Source organism: Bos javanicus, chromosome 23 (assembly GCF_032452875.1).
Source record: "Bos javanicus breed banteng chromosome 23, ARS-OSU_banteng_1.0, whole genome shotgun sequence".
In the NCBI taxonomy this organism is placed as follows: domain Eukaryota; kingdom Metazoa; phylum Chordata; class Mammalia; order Artiodactyla; family Bovidae; genus Bos; species Bos javanicus.
In genome coordinates, this window is record NC_083890.1 from 22091689 (window position 1) to 22110926 (window position 19238).

Consider the following 19238-nt stretch of genomic DNA (forward strand, 5'->3'; position numbering starts at 1 on the left):
GGAGGCAGGTAAGGTGGTCTGGTATTCCCATCTCTTGAAGAATTTTCCACAGTTTGTTGTGATTCACACAGTCAAAGGCTTTAGCATAGTCAATGAAGCAGAAGTGGATGTTTTTCTGGAATTTTCTTGCTTTTTTGAAGATCCAACAGATGTTGGCAATTTGATTTCTAGTTCCTCTGCCTTTTCTGAATCCAGTTTGAACATCTGGAAATTCACGGTTCAAATACTGTTGAAGGCTAGCTTGGAGAATTTTGAGCATTACTTGGCCAGTGTGTGAGATGAGTGCAATTGTGCAGTAGCTTGAACATTCTTTGGCATTGCCTTTTTTTGGGATTGGAATGGAAACTGACCTTTTCCAGTCCCGTGGCCACTACTGAGTTTTTTCCAAATTTGCTGGCATATTGAGTGCAGCACTTTAACAGCATCATCTTTTAGGATTTGAAATAGCTCAGCTGGAATACTATCACCTCAACTAGCTTTGTTCATAGTGATGCCTTCTAAGGCTCACTTGACTTTGCACTCCAGGATGTTTGGCTCTAGGTGAGTGATCACACGATTGTGGTTATCTGGGTCATTAAGATCTTTTTTTGTATAGTTCTGTGTATTCTTGCTACTTCTTCTTAATATCTTCTGCTTCTGTTAGGTCCATAATGTTTTTGTCCTTTATTGTGCCCATCTTTTCATGAATATTCCCTTGCTATCTCTAATTTTCTTGAAGAAGTCTCTAGTCTTTCCCATTCTATTGTTTTCCTCTATTTCTTTGCATTGATCACTTAGGAAGGCTTTCTTATCTCTCCTTGCTATTCTTTGGAACTCTGTATTCAGAAGGATATATCTTCCCTTTTCTCATTTGCCTTTTGTTTCTCTTCTTTTCTCAGCTACCTGTAAGGCCTTCTCAGACAACCATTTGCCTTTTTGCACTCCTTTTTCTTGGGGATGATTTTGATCACTGCCTCCTGTACAATGTTATGAACCTCCATCCATAGTTCTTCAGGCACTCTGTTTATCAGATCTAATCCCTTAAACCCACTAGCTCACGTTAGCACTTAAAAACCTTTGCCTCCCTTGTTTCAGTTGAATTGAGCTCAGACTAAATTCTGGCCTCTCTCTCCTATTGCAATAGCTTTAAATAAAACCTTCTTTTACTGTTTAACCCTGTCCAGTGCAATTTTGGCTTTGATAGGAATCAGATAAGAGCAGGGGAGAATCATTTATATTGATATTAGGGACATCCATTTGATTTGTAAAGGCTAAAGATGCTTTGTGTCTCACGGGAACTGACAATGATTTCTTTATTCTGCTCATAGGTCCCTTGGGTATGACTTTACTGGGACTCAGAGCACTGAACATAGAGAAGAGGGGTGGTCTTCAAGTTCCAGTTATGTCAGAAGCAGGAACCTCATTTTCTGACCTCAGCAAATTGGTCATACTCACAAGCAATGATCTGTTATTAGTCATCCTATATTGACTGAACCAATGAATGAAGCCAATATCTTATGTTTAATGGGACCCTTGCTTAAGAGTTAAATTTTCTTCACTGCAGTTTTAAAGATATTCATGAGCATTCTAGACAAAGCATTATACAGCACCCCCCTCCCCTGCACCAACCAATTAAAACTGCACCCCCTGCCCTGCCCCAAGCAGTTAGAGCTAGTAATACATAGATGTCTCATATGCCTTGGAGGAAAAGGACAGTTTCTCGGACTAAAGGGCAAAACCTTATGGCACTAGTAGGTTCTATTTGTCAAATGTTGTGTTGATGTGTACTGTCTTGGAGAATGGCAGTAAGGAGGTTTTTGCTGCAGAGATTAACAGAGGAACCCAATCTGACTTAACACCAGAGGCCTCTGGGATGATGTGACTGCCTGCTGAAGCAGTGAAGGACTCGGCAGAGTACACAGCTGTCAAGGTGCAGAACAGTGCAGTCAGTGCAAAGGACCACAAAATAACAGAGAACTGGGACAGTAGCTGGCACGCAGACCCTGGCTCGGGGCAGAGTACGTATCTTGTGAGGCATTGGTTGGATGACGACACCAGTATCCCGGGTTGGGTCCAAGTCCAGATGGGAGACCCCAGGGGGTGGCTGGAAGGTGAACTTCTGCAGGAGACTCATGAAGAAAAGCAAAAGCTCCATCTTGGCCAGTGACTCCCCAGCACACTAGAGAGGGGACCTAGAGAGGTGGATGGTAGTGAAGGGTTATAAGACAGATCAAAAATCTGAAAAAATGGTGTGGACAAAGATGGAAACCATCCATGTGTGATTTCTTCTCCTTCAGAATGTGTGAGTCAGTCAACCTCTTGTGAGTTTTATAGGCTCTGTCTGCTAGTTGAAGCATTGGAAATAGAAAATTAATAGAGCTCCCCTGAGGGAGACAATTTTAAGGTTTTAATGTGAAACAGGTTATAACAGGTAAAACCAAGTATGTGATGAGAACCCATAGGAAAGTGAGCTAAAGGAGGTTTCACCTTCGTATGACATCTTTGTATCTAAGTTCTGGTACACATGGAGAGAAGTGAGCCAGGCACACAGGGAAGATGAGTCAGGTGTGGTGATGCATTGGAGGGTGGGAAGAAACAGGACTCTGACTAGAACACCAAGCATGAGGTCACGAGTCTCAGACCTGAGACTGCATGTATGACTAGAAACTAGATCATGCTAAGGCACTTGAAGAAGAGTATTTGGCTAGTACTATTTTTAAAATATGGGTTATTGGGGGAAATGTCAAGATGTTTAAAAACTGGAATAAGTTCGTATAGCACTATAGCACAACAAACTATACTCAAATGTTGTAATAACCTATCAGATCAGATCAGTCGCTCAGTCGTGTCCGACTCTTTTCGACCCCATGAATCGCAGCACGCCAGGCCTCCCTGTCCATCACCAACTCCCGGAGTTCACTCAGACTCACGTCCATCGAGTCAGTGATGCCATCCAGCCATCTCATCCTCTGTCGTCCCCTTCTCCTCCTGCCCCAAATCCCTCCCAGCATCAGAGTCTCTTCCAATGAGTCAACTCTTCACATGAGGTGGCCAAAGTACTGGAGTTTCAGCTTAACCTATAAGGGAAAAGTATCTGAAAAAGAATAGATATATGTATATATTTAACTGAATCATAGTTCTGTACACTTAAAACTAACATAACATTGTAAATCAACTATACTGCAAAAAAAGAAAGAAGAAATTCTAAAAGAAACACTGGTATTTGCACAATTAAAGTAAGGCTTTTTATAGATGAAATGGATTTACCTGTGGTTGCCCTGCTCAACTTTCTCTTCAAATTCCCAAGGCTCTGTGCTAGCCTTAGCCACAAGGAATCTTCTAGGATTCCATAAGAAAATGTCATTCCAATGCCCAATGTCCTACAGCCAACTGAAAGCTGGGGGAGAACTTTTCCATATTTCTGAAGTTTAGTGCCACGTGGCAAATTACAGAACCTTAGCCCTGGCCTTGAGCCAGGGCCAAATATCTCCAGATTTTTTGAATCACCTTTCTAAAGTAAGATGCCTTACCTACTGAAAAGGATATGAAAGCTTCCTTCTTGATAAACTTCTCGATAGAGTCAAGGAAATGCTCAGGGTTAAAGGTGGCTGGGTTTTCCCACTGTGTTTGATCTCAAAGTACAGAGGTCAACAAAAAGATGACCTCAGTGCCCTAGAGATAAAAGTGTTATTAATGACAAAGATGAAATTCCTTCCTAAAAAGGTGGCTCTTAGAGACATACGATGACTCAGTTGGCAATTTTAGAGAAGCAGTGTATTCTAGAAGGAACAGGAAGTAGAGAAGGGGGAGATGGCATTTGAGATTGAGGTAGGTTGCAGTCCATGGGGTCGCTAAGAGTCGGACACGACTGAGCAACTTCACTTTCACTTTTCACTTTCATGCATTGGAGAAGGAAATGGCAACCCACTCCAGTGTTCTTGCCTGGAGAATCCCAGGGACAGAGGAGCCTTGTAGGAGGCTGTCTATGGGGTCGCACAGAGTCGGACACGACTGAAGCAACTTAGCAGCAGCAGCAGCAGCAGCAGGGTATTCATATACTCTAACAAATTTTCATCTGGTACCTGCTGAAAAACACAAACCTTGGATTCAGAACTAGGAACAAATTCTGACTTAATGATGTATCTGCGGTGTGATAACAGCATGTTATTTAACTTTTGATAAATTCATGTGGTGGGAGTTTAAAAGTCCTCATTTGGTGACTGTGAGCCTTCCTGGTGGGTTTGGGGGTGCCAAAAGGCTTGATCTTTTATCTCCAGAGACTGTGACAGCAGACATACTAAATTTAATAAGCCCATCAAAACAAATCCTCAAAAATAAGCCACCCCAACTTCCTCAGCTATGACATAAAAATTAATCATACTTTATAAAGTCACACTGAGCAAATATCACCTACTGTGTATGTAGACATTCCGTTACCTCTGGTTGAATGGCTGGGGTGAGGGGAGACCGGGAGGGAGGGAAGAAGAAGGAAGGATGGAGGGACCAGAGGGAGGGCAGAGATTGCCTGACAGCTCATCTCAGCACTTCTGTGATTTTGAGCAGCATTCTGATGTTCTTTCCCTCTCCCCTCATCCCCCTTCTTAAACCCTTACCTTTGGAATATAGTTGTTTTTAAATATAGTATTTGTGGTGGTTGCTCAGGGTAAGCCTGTGGGCAGGATATCAGCAAATCTCTGCACTTTGAGAATGACAGCATCTGTGTACGGCATTTGAGTTCAGTGTGCCATTCAAGGCTGGGTGGACCCCATGACTTTGGCAATCTCATCATGGACCTTTTCTGGATAAAAGAGAGAATGGTTAGGGTCCATGGTGGGAGAGGTTGTTGGAACAGTCTCTCCACTTTCTTTAAATATGAAAGTCAAAACCAAGTACTCTTGAGTTCTGACTCGTCTTTACCCCACATTGCTTCCACCCCCAATCCTCTATTCCTAGACTCCTCTGGGGACCCGTCAGATCATCTCAGGATGTTTAGAGAGCAAATCTGCTTTCTTTTATCACAAGGAGACTAAAGGTACAAACTCTCCTCAAGGGTACAAATTAAAGGTATCCAGGATGGCTCTAGAATTCTGCATTGTCCAATCCAACAGATTTCTGCTTCCTCTCCTTCAGACAATGCCCTGAATCTTAGGAGACTTACTCTGGATCTCAGGATATCGTGACATGAACAGAATCCCCCAGCACAGAGTGGAAACCATGCTCTCTGTACCTGCTGCAAACAGGTTATTAACAAGTACCACCAAAGTATCATCATTGAAATAATCAGTAGATGTGTCTCTCCTGAAAGAGGAAAAGGAATAATTAATGATGAAATAATTTTATCTGGATAATCATCACAACCTCGTGAATTTAAAGAATAAAACCTTGCATTCTTCCCTTAATTGAACGGAAATTTTTTGAGACCGTCGTGCAGAATTTTAGGATAAAGCACATCCCAGATACTAATAAAAAATAAGTAATTCTAAAAACTGGGAAAGTCTGTTTCTCATTTAGGAAGATTGGGAATAAGTTTTTAACTGAGTGATTAGAATATTACTGGCACTGTTTCTTTAAAACAAGATTAAATGATCTCTCGAGTTTGTCAATTGAAACATATTTTTCAAGATTGCAAAGAAAAGAGAATATTAATTCCACATGATAACATATCTGAGATCTTCCATATATATCTTGTTTTCTTCAGAGAGTGATATGAAAAGAAGTGGAAAATATGTGAGAATGCAAAATGTAATAAGTAATGTTTTTTGTAGTGTACAAATCTATTATTATTAACTTGAGTCCAGTTATCTTTCTTCTCTGAAAGAAGTATTTTTCCTGAAGATGCTGTTGACTAAATCAAATAATAAATAATATGCTAAAGTGACCCCTGAAGAAAATGCCATTACCTCCTGCTGTCTGACCAAAAAAGCATCAGTTAAGCTTCTTGGATCATTTTTGTCAAGTTTATGATGGTGATGGAGGAAAGTCATCCTTATAAAGGAAAATAATTCATCTTTATTCCTGAGTATATATTCTTATAAGTTTTTAGGAGGAACCTCAAAACAGGAAACATATTGAAAAGCTCAGAGAATAAAAAACAACAAAGTAAATTAAATATACATATGTAATGCTTGGGATAATGGGAATGACACCATTATTTCTACAAGCATTATAGAAATAGCATCTCCTATAGACTTAGATTTTATCTCAATTAACAGTGGCAGATTGGACTAGACAACAGGATTTCGTTTATCAGAATTCAGTTAACATATAATAAATATTGATATGACTTACAATAAATTCTGTGTACCCAAAGTATTTTGCATGTTACACTTCTGGTCATAGATGTATGTACTTAGAGTTTAGATATAAAAGCAATATTGGCTTTATGGTCAGAGTTATAAATCTAAGTGTTTTGCTTGCAAAATCCCAGGTGATTCCAAGTCAAACTATTCTGGTTCAATGTGGTATACTAAGGTCTGTCTAGTCAAAGCTATGCCTTTTCCGGTAGTCATGTACAGATGTGAGAATTGGACCATGAAAAAGGCTGAGTACTAAAGAATTGATGCTTTCAAATTGTGGTGCTGGAGGAGACTCTTGAGAGTCTCTTGGACTACAAGGAGATCAAACCAGTCAATCCTAAAAGGAAATCAGTCCTGAATATTCATTGGAAAGACTGATGCTGAAGCGGAAACTCTAATACTTTGGCCACCAGACATTCTAAGAGCTGACTCATTGGAAAAGAGCCTGTTGCTGGGAAAGACTGAGGGCAGGAAGAGAAAGGGACAACAGAGGATAAGGTAGATAGTAACATCACCGACTCAACAGATACAAGTTTGAGCAAGCTCTGGGATAGAGAATGACAAGGAAGCCAGGGGTGGTGCAGTCCATGGGGTCACAAAGAGTCGGACACGGCTTAGTGACTGAACAACAACAAATTTATGACTATCATTCCGTTGAAGGATCAGAATAATTCTTTTTAAAATTTGCACCAGGATGACTGTCCACAAGTCTCAGAGAAATATCACTTAAGTCCAATATTCCCTGACCCTTAAAAAGTTCACTGTTTGTTAAATTTAGTATTTATCAGTGTATTCATTTTCTGAGAGACACGCTTTATATGTTTGGTCAGGTTCACAAAGGGGTTCCTAACCCCTGCAAGTGACTTAATAAAACCAGAGATAAAAGATCAAAGTTAAAATTAGTCCTCATTGTTGTCCAACCCAGTGTTCTCTAGCACTTGTGTTCAGAGCAAATCTGCATTTTTATGTTGAGTCTAAATTTCAAAGTGAAATAATATGGTCGATTGTCCATGGTATTATTAAAAAGGAGAACTAATGGACAAGGCTCTTTTTTCATATGTTCTATAAGATAGCAACTGAATCTGTAAATGTGAAAAATTGGATTGCAGAACTATTGTGCATTGACATGGCTCAGAATAAATATTAAGGTTTTATTTAGTGCTTTATAATTTTTGTGATAACTGACAGTCCTCTTCTGTTAAAATTCACTTTCCTGAGTGGATTTCACTGAGTGCTCCTTGCTCATTCATGGCTTATCCACATTCCATGCATAACTAGTAGGACAGATTGAAGATGGTCAAGATGGTAAGAATCTACTAAAGCCATATAATAAACTGTTTATTGGTGTAATTCACAATCCCTACATCATAGGATACTTGATGCAGTAATCTGTGATGGGAGACTGATCAGATCTCTTAACCAAGCAGGTTAATACTCAATGTTTCAGAAAAGGTATATTTTTGAAATGGTGATTCTCTAATAAGTACTTTTTCATGGTCTCTTAAACAGTCAGGGGCACCTTAGAGGAAGTAAAAGTGAATAAGAAGGATACAGGTACTGCAGTTGGAGGACTAACAATAAGTTTCACACTTTGATCTATCAAGGTTAAGAGTCTTAGGAATGGGGTATTTTGGTAGTCAAACCCTTTCCCAAGCAACACAGACACGTTGATGTTAGCCACAGAAGCGTTCGTTAGTGTTTTGACCTCAAAGGGCTTTCCTGCAAGAGAATTTATTAATCAGATTGGGAATACAGGCGGCCGATTCTCAAAAGTTTGCTTTAGGCCACTTCACTTTCACAAAAGATCTACATTATTTGTTTTGTAAACCAAAAGAAATCCGAAGCTGATTTTTGCTTTTACAAAAAAAAAAAAGCAAAAATCCTTAAGTGGGGTTTCTGTTGTTTTGTTGATTTTGTTTTTTGCAGCAAACCCTTGAAAAGGCAGCTGGAACATGGACTGAGTGACGCCACCAAGCGTCTTCCTGAAGAACTACACTCAGCATCAAGTTGCCATAGCTTTGAACTGTGTCTGTGAGCATCTGTGCTTTGTCTCGATATGTTCTTTGCATCCCTTATTAAGATGAATCTCAAGGTATTTGCTTCTTCATTTTATGCCATTCTAGCTTATGAAAGACTTAGTAGGAACGGTCTACTTTTGGGTGGTAGGAGAAAACTGTATGCACAGAATATTAAACCAATTCCAGACTGATTGGGATAGACTGTCAAAGGAAGGATTTCATAGAGAAAAGGGATTATTGGTGATCATGCCCTACAAGGAGAGGTGAGACTACACTGGACCTTGAAAAATACCCAGAATTTGGTTAAAAGATTGCCACAAGGAAAACTAAAAATGTATGTCAAAGGAAAGCTGCTTTGACTCAAACAAGTTAGAATGGGCCAGGTGAGGGGCATTTCAGTGTGGGTGAACACATGTGTGTAGGAGTTTTAATGCATATTTTCTGGGGAAATATTTCAACCTTCTAGGCTGCATTCAATTTTAAAAGTTTAAAATAGGATATCTAGATGGTTGAAATGATCGTATTTTAAAGAACTTCATCCCGAGCAATTCCTTGTTTTAGCCTCTTCTGCTACTGGGTTCTATTTTTGTCAATATCACTGAAAACTGTTCAGAGTATTAAACATGTACCAGCAGATGTGTATTTATTTTCAAGTGAAGCGCATTCTAGTGGCTAAGATTCACTTTTAACATTAGCACCTACCTTAAATGTAAAGCCGAAGGGGAAATTCTTATAGAGAATATGTTTTCTTCTTCATATACAAACAGAAGGGCTTATGGGCTGCTGTGTATACATAGCCTTGAGAAATTAATGTCTGTTAGGAGCCTAGCACTAGAGAAGGAATAGTGGTTTTTCTGAATGTACTTTCTCCAAACTCCCAAGAGCCTCTGCTAAATGGACAGGGACTGCTAATTTAGCATGTGGGTCCCCAAGGCTTCTGATTCTCCTCTGCATTCATCTCAGGGTCATCTACCTTTGATAACTTCTCTCCGTATTCGTTTTGGCATCAGTGATGATAATATTCAAATGGACTCATTTTTAATAAGGAATGAGCTCAGTTTCTTAAGGAAATGACAAAACGCTTGACATGAAAATGAGTTTTTGGATTATTTATCCCCTCATATTGATAAAAGTAACCTGGAATTATCTCTACATTGTTTAAAGGGATCAGAAACATACCTGTAATTGAGAGACTGTTCCAGATTAAAGAAGGCAGAAGACATAATGACTGAATGCCATGTGTGAGCCAGGATTTGTTGAGAACATGAGTGATGAAATTTGAATAAATTCTTCAGATTAATTAATGATTCCATGTTAATGTTAATTTTATGATTTTGAAAAATGGGACTTTGGAAATAGATGGGAATGTCTGCTTATTTTGAGAAAATACATGAATATATTTAAGAATAAAGGGACAGAATTTCTGCAGAATATCTCAAACAATTCAAAAAAGAGGGAGAGAAAAAAATAACAAAGGTAACAGGACGGCATTAGGGAATTTTGGAGAAGACTAGAAAGATATTGTTAATTATTTGTATATTCTTGGAATTTTTTTTACAAGTCTGAAATAGTGTCAAAATAAATAATTAAAAGTATACCTTTCGTTGACTTCTTTCTCATAAAAAATAAGATTTTTTTTTTATCCTACACACCTTTGTCAGTCTCAAAGTTCCTTATAAGATGCTGGCTTTCCCCTATAATGGTGTCTTCTAGGGCCTTCTTGCCCATTCCAAAGTTCCGTGAAGTGGTCAAGGTGAATCTTATAATTTTCGAAGTGTCACTATGAGAGAAGAAAATTCCTTGTAATAAGGAAAACGTTCTTATTTCCTCAAAGCTTTTAAAATCTAATTTCCAAGGATAAATAAAAACTAAAAAGAATTAAATTCTCTCTATTGAAAGTAAGGGCAGAAGTTTCTCTTTCTCTTGGAGTATTTACTGTAGGAAACTTTGTAAGTACTTCCTCCTCTCTTTAAATTGTATATTCAGCGTTTTGAAAACTACATAGGTCTTTTGGTCAGCTTTATGACCTAGAATGTCTTTCTCAGTGACCTGGGAGCCATTTCTTTGGAACATAAACATCAGTATCTCTGAAAGGAGAGGAAACTCACTTTGGTGACTGGCAAGACTCTAAGTTGCAAAACTACCTCCTGTGAAAAAGATATGAGAAATTAATTTTTCCTGTGTATAAAGCCAGCTAGTACAGATGGTCACCCCAATTACCCAGTGAATCTAAGATGAACTCTGCGTGTTGCTAAGAGCAAGACAACAGGCCAAAAATGGAGTCAGTTATGCTAAGCCTCAAGTCACCAAATGGTGAGTTAATTATAGTTTAGTTGTCCCGTAAGTGGAACCATAAAACCAGTTAATCAGGAACTACCTGATCACGCTAGTTAGGTCATCTGCCTGATAGACCCCTACTATCCCCTAAAGGAAAATAACTTTAAAATAACCCTATTTTTTTGCCCAGTATAATTTCCTTGTTCCTTCTCCCTTCTGACTATAAAAATCTTTCACTTTGTACAGCTTCTTGATGTTCCTTCCTTGCTTCTAGAATGGATGCTGGCAGATTCAAGTTGATTTTTGCTTAAATAAACTCAAAATGTTTAGTATGTTTCAGTTTATCTTTTAGTAGTGACAAATGGTAATATGCCTCAGTTTATCTTTTAACAGTGACTGTCAAATCCTCTTACTTGAGGACTAATCCTTTTAACAGTGCTGTCAAATCCTCTTACTTGAACAGTAATTCTCTTTTATCTTAATAACATTTTTTTAACAGGTTGTATCTGCTTGGTTATATAAAATGGTGAGATATCTTTCTGTTTTTGCAATTTCTTAGCAGATTATGTGATGCACACCACTTTCTGGTTTAATGCAGTTCAGTAATAAAATTGTTTTCTTTCTCTATTACCTATGTGGAGAGAAGGATTTCTGGATTTGAAGATTTTTTTTAAAATTCTATTTCTCCAACAGATAATTCTATAAGCAGTTATTGAGTATGTACACTATGCTTGCATCATGCTAGATGTGATTAAGAGATTGCTGCTACTGCTAAGTCACTTCAGTCGTGTCTGACTCTGTGCAACCCCATAGATGGCAGCCCACCAGGCTCCCCCGTCCCTGGGATTCTCCAGGAGAGAACACTGGAATGGGTTGCCATCTCCTTCTCAGATTAAGAGATTGGTGAACAATAAAAAACAAAGTCTCTGTTGCTGGGGAAACATAGAGACGAGTAGACAGAAGACTACCCAAAGAAAAAGTCACAACCAAAGGTTGTAAGCAAGCTTCCACATTACTGCTATACATACCTAATCTGTGCTGCTACTGCTAAGTCACTTCAGTCGTGTCCAGCTCTGTGCGACCCCATAGACGGCAGCCCACCAGGCTCCCCCATCCCTAGAATTCTCCAGGCAAAAACACTGGAATGGGCTGCCATCTCCTTCTCCAGATTAAGAGATTGGTGAACAATAAAAAACAAAGTCTCTCTTGCTGGGGAAACATACAGACGAGTAGACAGAAGACTGACTACCCAAACAAAAAGTAACAACCAAAGATTGTAAGCAAGCTTCCACATCACTGCTATGCATACCTAATCTGTATATAGCACCTATTCGTAGTTTCTAGAGACACATGTTGTGGCATATAGTAGATGTGCAGTCAATATTTATCGACTAAACAGGCATGTGAATTTGTGCATGTCAAAAGGAAATAATAAACATACGAGAGAAATTTCTTACAAGAGTTGGAGCATATGATAACTTTTAGAAAATTAAAGAAAGAGAGGGTTGCTAAGGTTGACCGCATCTTTACTTGGTGGAGTTTGTGGGATGGTGGCATTATTCCTTTGGCTCAGATCCCAGCCCCAGACCTTCCTCTGTATGCATTTTTCTTCTTTTTCTAGGGAAGCTTAAGAGATATGGAAGGAATTGCTGAGTTTGACTGATAGCCAAAATTAGGAAATTAGCATAGACTTAAGTCACCCTGCTACTGCTAAGTTGCTTCAGTCGTGTCCAACTCTGTGCGACCCTATAGATGGCAGCCCACCAGGCTCCTCTGTCCCTGGGATTCTCCAGGGAAGAATACTGGAATGGGTTGCCATTTCCTTCTCCAATGCATGAAAGTGAAAAGTGAAAGTGAAGTCGCTCAGTAGTGTCCGACTCCCAGTGACCCCATGGACTGCAGCCTTCCAGGCTCTTCCATCCATGGGATTCTCCAGGCAAGAGTACTGGAGTGGGGTGCCATTGCCGTCTCCGTAAGTCACCCTATGTGTTAGCAATGGGGTAGAACCAACTTTGCTATTCTCAATACAAAATCTAAAAGAAAAAGATAAATATTTGCAGAGTTGCTTTGCTACCTCATTCAGGGTATGCCTTCCTTTGAAAGACCTTGGGTGAAGGTTCGATTCTGTTCACATTCAGTTCTTATATTAATAAAATGTTAATCTGTCTATGGATACTGTACTACATAAAACTCATCAAATATGACTCTTTAAACTATCTCACCTGTATATTTAAGTGTTCACATTTTAGAATACAGAATGGCTGTGAGGTTACTGCTATTCTCTAAAAGATAGAGGGACTTCTGTGGTGCTTTAATACTCTAATACTGGAAGGTATCTGGATTTAATAAGACATTTAGCAAAGAGCCACATGAGCAAGGTATAGCTTTATCAGGGTGAAAATATGAATAACATTAATTTAGCACCACGAGTAATTGAACTTCTTTTAAATACTAGTCCAAAAGTCCTAAATATATTTAAGATGAAGAAATAAACACTCTAAAATGGTTCAATGGTAACAAAAATATTGAAGTTTTCTTTTGCTTAGTCAAAATTGGTATAAGAATGCGTAGACCCATTTCAATAGTTTTGGACTACTAGACTGGTGGAAAGTAGTCATTTTCCTCTTTGAATAATGTTTTCTATGACCAGTTAGGTCACTTAAAAAAAAAACAAAAACTCTGCTTGATTCTTAGAATAAATGATTTGTTTGAGGAAAAAGAATACTAGCTCTTTTTTGACTTAAAACAACAGCAATATGTTCTCTCACAGTTCTAGAAGCCAGAAGCCCAAAACAAGGTGTTGGCAGGGCCAGGCTCCCTCTGTGATTTCTCAGGAACCCTATTTTAACTCTCCTGAGCGCTTGTGTGGCTTTACTAGCTTTAATATTGATAAAAATCAAAGCAATTTTATATATAACCATGAAGTCAGCCAACACTATTTGAGGTATTGTAGAAAAGAGCAGAGATGCCAGAAGCAAGAGACAGGAAGCTGTTCCAAATTTCTAGAAGGAAAAAGAGAAGGTGAATCCTGGAATCTACAGACTAAGAATCTCGAATGCTTCCCAATGCTGATTTTATGAGACATTCATGACAATTCCAAGCATAAGAAATGTCCCAAAGGCTTATAAGTGAGGGAAAATGTCACTAAATAAAATTAAACAGGCTTTGGTGTTTTTCTCAGAAGCTTTAATTTGCTAATAAAGACAAACCCATGCGTCCGAAGAGGATTCAATCTCTAACACGTAGGATTTCTCAAATTCCCTGATGCTGCCTCTTCACAGAGAATATCTACTAACATCTCATGGAATTAGTGTTTTAAGGACAAGAATGTGGGAAATACTTTTTTAAAAGATCATTGCATTAAAATGGCTCAGTGGTATTTACTCGGAGCCAGCATTTGTTTATTAAAAATAATGGTCAAAGTAACATCATTTCCATTTTTAAAGAGTTATTAAGTTAGTGTTAACAAGTTAAAGTGTTAGTCTTAAACAGCTCATCTAGTAACTGAGTTATTCTTGTTTAGTTGATAAGTCATGTCTGACTCTTGTGACCCTATGGACTGTAGCCCACCAGGCCTGTCTGTCCATGAGATTTTCCAGGCAAGAATACTGGAGTGGGTTGCCATTTTCTTCTCCAAGGGAATTTCCTGACCCAGGGATGGAATCTGCATCTCCTGCATTGGCAGGTGGATTCCTTACCACTGAGCCACCAGGGAAGCAAGAAGGTCATTAGATAAATGAAATTCCATAAAAGTAGAATATCTGGATTTTATCAAGGCATTTAAGACAGATTCACATGAACAAGATGCAACAACTTTATCCAGGTAAAAATACGTTTCAGTATATTTACAACACTAAGTGTTGGCACCCCACTCCAGTACTTTTGCCTGGAAAATCCCATGGACGGAGGAGCCTGGTAGGCTCCAGTTCATGGGGTCGGTAAGAGTCGGACACGACTTCACTTTCACTTTCACTTTTCACTTTCGTGCATTGGAGAAGGAAATGGCAACCCACTCCAGTGTTCTTGCCTGGAGAATCCCAGGGACAGAGGAGCCTGATGGGCTGCCGTCTATGGGGTCACACAGAGTCGGACATGACTGAAGCGAATTAGCAGCAGTAACAGCAGCAGCAAGTGTATTGTTTAATGAGTCTATGCAGTCATTAGATTGTGACCTCTTTAAGTGGGTGGTTTCTGTTCTCTATCATTGCATTTCCCTGGTATCGTATTTTTCAGCAAGTAGCTAGCTACTAATTAACTCATTTACTAAAATTAGTTATTATATATAATGAGAATAAAACCATAAATTATAAATTTTCTTTGGAGTAAATCCTATTTGTGTAATGTGTATATGCTGATGAAGGAAAAATTGCATCATGAAAGAAATTATGCAAGAGAATACAGGGAAACTGACTTAATAGTTTTAACCACAAGGATATATTTTAAGTTTAGAGTTTAATACCTTTTCCTTCAAAAAGTCTTTCAGATATATGCACATGAAACCGTTCCCCAAATTGATCAGTGTGATTAACCAGCACATCTTTCACCGTTTCATATCCAGAGAACTGCCACCTTCCTTGGCCCTATTTGGATGCTATAAATGGAGCCATATTTCTGGGAGAGCTTAGATGTTTAAGAAAAAGAAAAGCAACTAAAGCATTGTGCTATAGTAACAAGTGAACTGGTTCTCAATATTTGGTAATTTAACTTCAACACACTAACCAGTTTTATGACCTTATTAAACCAGACTACAGTGCTAGTTTATAAAGAGACTCCTGTGGTTACTTATACCTGCTTCAGCCTTATTTACAGTATTATCAATCTTCTATGGACCATCCTTATGCTCCATTTTGTTTGAGCTTTCATAGTAACAGTGCCCTAATATTGTGAAATTGATGTATAGCTTCTCCCTAATATATATAAATTGGTAGTTTAAATTATTTTTAAAATTATTTTATATTTAAAATTTGTTTGGCTGCACAAGGTCTTAAATGTAGCACACGAGATCTTTGATATTCATTTTGGCATGAGGAATCTTTCCTTGTAGCATTCAAACTTTTCACTGGGGCATGCAGCCTCTAGTTCCCTGACCTGAGATCCAACCTGGACCCCCTTCTTTAGGAGCATGAAGACTTAGCCGCTGGACCCCCAGGAAAGTCCTGCTCCCTAGTATATTTTGTTGGGTCTCAGAAAATGCCCATCCAGGGTTCTAGAGAGGCAAAACATTTCCTGACTACCACACTGACCTGACTTACCTGACAATCATACTCATGCCCTGTCTTTTGTGGGATGCTATGACCACAGAAAACCAAATTAATTCTTTGTTTTCCACATAACACTTCTTACTCAAAAAATTCCATTTTCTTTGATAATGAAAAATAGTAAGAACCAATATTTGTTTCCTCTTTAACTTTATTCCCAGCACCATTATTTACTTCTATGCATATTACCAACCTGAGAAGTAGATCTTATCATCATCCTTGCTGTATAGGCAAGGTATTGTGGCCAAGAAGTCACACAGCTAGTAAGGGACAAAGTTCAGCAAACAATATGTTTGTACTTGCTGGGACAGAACCTGTCATCCTAACTGGACTAAGGTTCAAGTAGGAAATGAGATGGAGACTGCTAATGTTCTTTAAGATACTTGATTTTAGAAAACAACTTTAGGATTGTGACAGGAATTGCAGGAGGGCGCTACAATTTAGGAAGATAATGTAAATTAAGATAAATCTTATAAGGAAGTGAAAATTTAAATAAATATGAAAATTTGAGACTGTGAGGACAGAGTCCTTCAGGTAAGGACCACTGTGTATTAAGAGGATAAGAGGATATGGGGAGCCCAGCCTGGTGCTCTAATGATCTAGATGGGTGGGATGCAGGGAGAGGAGGGAGGCTCAATAGGGAAGGGATATATACATAATGATGATGGATGAGCATAGTTGTATGGCAGAAACCAACTCAGCATTGTAAAACAATTTTCCAGCAGTTAAAAGAAAAAAAGAGGATATGGCATGTTTCCAGCAAAGAACAAAACTTAGGTAAATTTTAAGGAAGAAAAATGGTAGACAGCAGAGGGAGAGGTGGGGAGAAGACATTTCATAGGTGAAATGAGCACAGAGCAATAGAACAGCGGTGGGAGTGAGAAAAAAAATGGAAGACTAAGTAGTACAGAGATTAGGCTGGTTAATACGTAAGCAAAGACAGGGATGTTGAGGAAACAAATGTGATTGGGGTATATGGAATTAGATGAAGGAATTTATTGAAAGAAATTGTTCTGAGGAATTAACCTTTGTGTTATGTGACCTTTGAATGTAGGAGAAAAAGCCATAAAGTCATTTTATAAGATTAAAAAACTCAAGTCCTAGTTCTTTAGTTAGTAAATAAAGTCAATTGTTTTGAGTTCAGTTCAGTTCAGTTTAGTCACTCAGTCATGTCTGACTCTTTGCGACCCCATGGACTGCAGCATGCCAGGCCTCCCTGTCCATCACCAACTTCCGGAATTTACTCAAACTCATGTCCTTTGAGTCGCTGATGCCATCCAACCACCTCATCCTCTGTCATCCCCTTCTCCTCTCACCTTCAATCTTTCCCAGCATCAGGATCTTTTCAAATGAGTTAGTTCTTTGCATCAGGTGGCCAAAGTATTGGAGTTTCAGCTTCAGCATCAATTCTTCCAATGAACATTCAGGACTGACCTCCTTTAGGATGGACTGGTTAGATCTCCTTGCAGTCCAAGGGACTCTCAAGAGTTCTCCAACACCACAGTGCAAAAGCATCAATTCTTTGGTGCTCAATCTTTATAGTCCAACTCACATCCATACATGACTACTGGAAAAACCATAGCCTTGACTAGAAGGACCTTTGTTTTGAGTTACACATACGTAAAACTGAGATAAAAATAACTCCCTATTTTCCTACTAGAGTGATTGTACAAAATGAGTGGAATCCTTGCAGTCATTGTAAAATAAAAACTAAAATACAAACTGGTATTATTATTAAGTTGCCCATTGAGGTAAAGTACTGTTCTTATCTTCAATATATGTTGTGTGAGGATTTTCAAGCTAGGAAGTTATAGAATATAGCAGAATTCAATTTTGATTATCTGCCCTTTAGAACTTAAAAATTGAAATTGACAGACAAACACCAACTATAAATTTCCTCCCTTCCTCCCTCCTTCTTTCTTTCCTTCCATCTTACCCCACAGTCAAGAACTATAAAATCTGTGAAGTGAAAATTGGAGAAAATTGTTCAAGCATTTGATCTAGCCCTGTAATTTTAAACATGAGGAAACAGAGGCCAACTTCTTACATAAATTCTCACAGCTAATTAATGCAAGCTCAAAACTAAATCCCAAGTCTCAGTTTCTGGGGCCATGCAAGCTCTTGGTTGTATCTTTTGTGCATACTGTTTTGAGTAATTAACTAAAAGTCTCTATGATCACAGATCAGTTCCTTCATAGTAGGGAGTATATGAAATATGTAGATTGAAATAGTTGAGATAGAAGTTCTGTGTCATAAATATTTTAGGATAAAAATGTCACCTTAAATAATAGAAATATATTGACTAATATTTTTACATATACAAATTTAAAAAAAAAACTAAAAACTAAAGCAGCTCTATTAATTTTGAATCTAATTACCTCATTATATATTATATGAAGCAGTTTTAAATACATACAAGCTAGTAAACCCACAAAGGTAAAATGAGGAAATTATAAATCATGAAATGAAAAATTATTTATTTCTGTACCTTCAGCATGGTTTGATATGGCCTCTTCAAATTAAGGATGTGTAGATTTCCAATAATTGGTAAAGGTCTGGGAACTGGAGGAAAATGTTGCTTGGAAGCTTTGGTCATGATGATTTTAATACTTAAGATAAAAATAAGAATCAGGCTGAGAATTGGAAGTATGAAAGAAGATTCAAATCCACTCATAATCTTTAAGTAGAAGTATTATTTTAAAAAATAGAAATCTTTGTGATTGCAACTAGACAGAATCAGCAGCAGCTGTCAGTGCAAATCACAAATATAAGGTTGCTGTAAAACAAAAAAAAAATTTTTTTTAAGTGTTTCTGTGTCCCGGAAGCGGTAATTTTGAATCCATGCTATGACTTTAACCCTTGTTTTTCTTGTTCATTATTATAATCATACATAGGAGAACTCTGCCACCTCTGTCTGACTCAAACTAAAGTGTCTTTGTTTAGCTCACAGGGAGACAACGGGACCCTGCCCACCTGTGAATGACAGTAAGGAAAAGAAACTAACATAGCCTGCTGCCTGTGGCTTGTCAGATATTTGCAAGAATTAAAAGTTCTTTTTACTTTGTTTCCTCACGTCTCCCCATCCTAATCCATAAAAGAACCTGACATCCAGGTCCTGACAAGATGGTTATTTTGAGACTTTAGTCTGCCATCTTCTTGGTCAGCTGGCTCTCTGAATAAAGTCATATTCCTTTCTCAACACCTTGTCTCTCAGATTCGTTGGCTTATCATGTGGCAAGCAGAGTGAGCTTGACTCTGTAACAAATTTGGCTTAGCCAGCCAGGAGCCTTGCTGTTTGCAGGTAATGGGCTTAGACCAAGGAGTACTGCGGTAAGACCCTAAGCAGCTGGTGGGACCATTTTTGTGCTAAGGATCTTTCCTTCAAGATTCCCTGAAGTGACACTGGCTTG

At 38.4% G+C, this 19238-nt stretch overlaps 1 long non-coding RNA gene across 1 annotated transcript; it reads right to left on the reverse strand.

Moving 5' to 3' along the window:
* Positions 1–614: 614 nt before the first annotated feature.
* On the reverse strand, positions 615–12634 carry LOC133236380 (uncharacterized). The gene is made up of 4 exons (XR_009732861.1): positions 9946–12634; positions 5138–5277; positions 4593–4777; positions 615–4064 (listed from the first exon to the last, which is right to left on the reverse strand). It is a non-coding gene; the product is annotated as an uncharacterized LOC133236380 (long non-coding RNA).
* Between the last annotated feature and the right edge of the window lie 6604 nt (positions 12635–19238).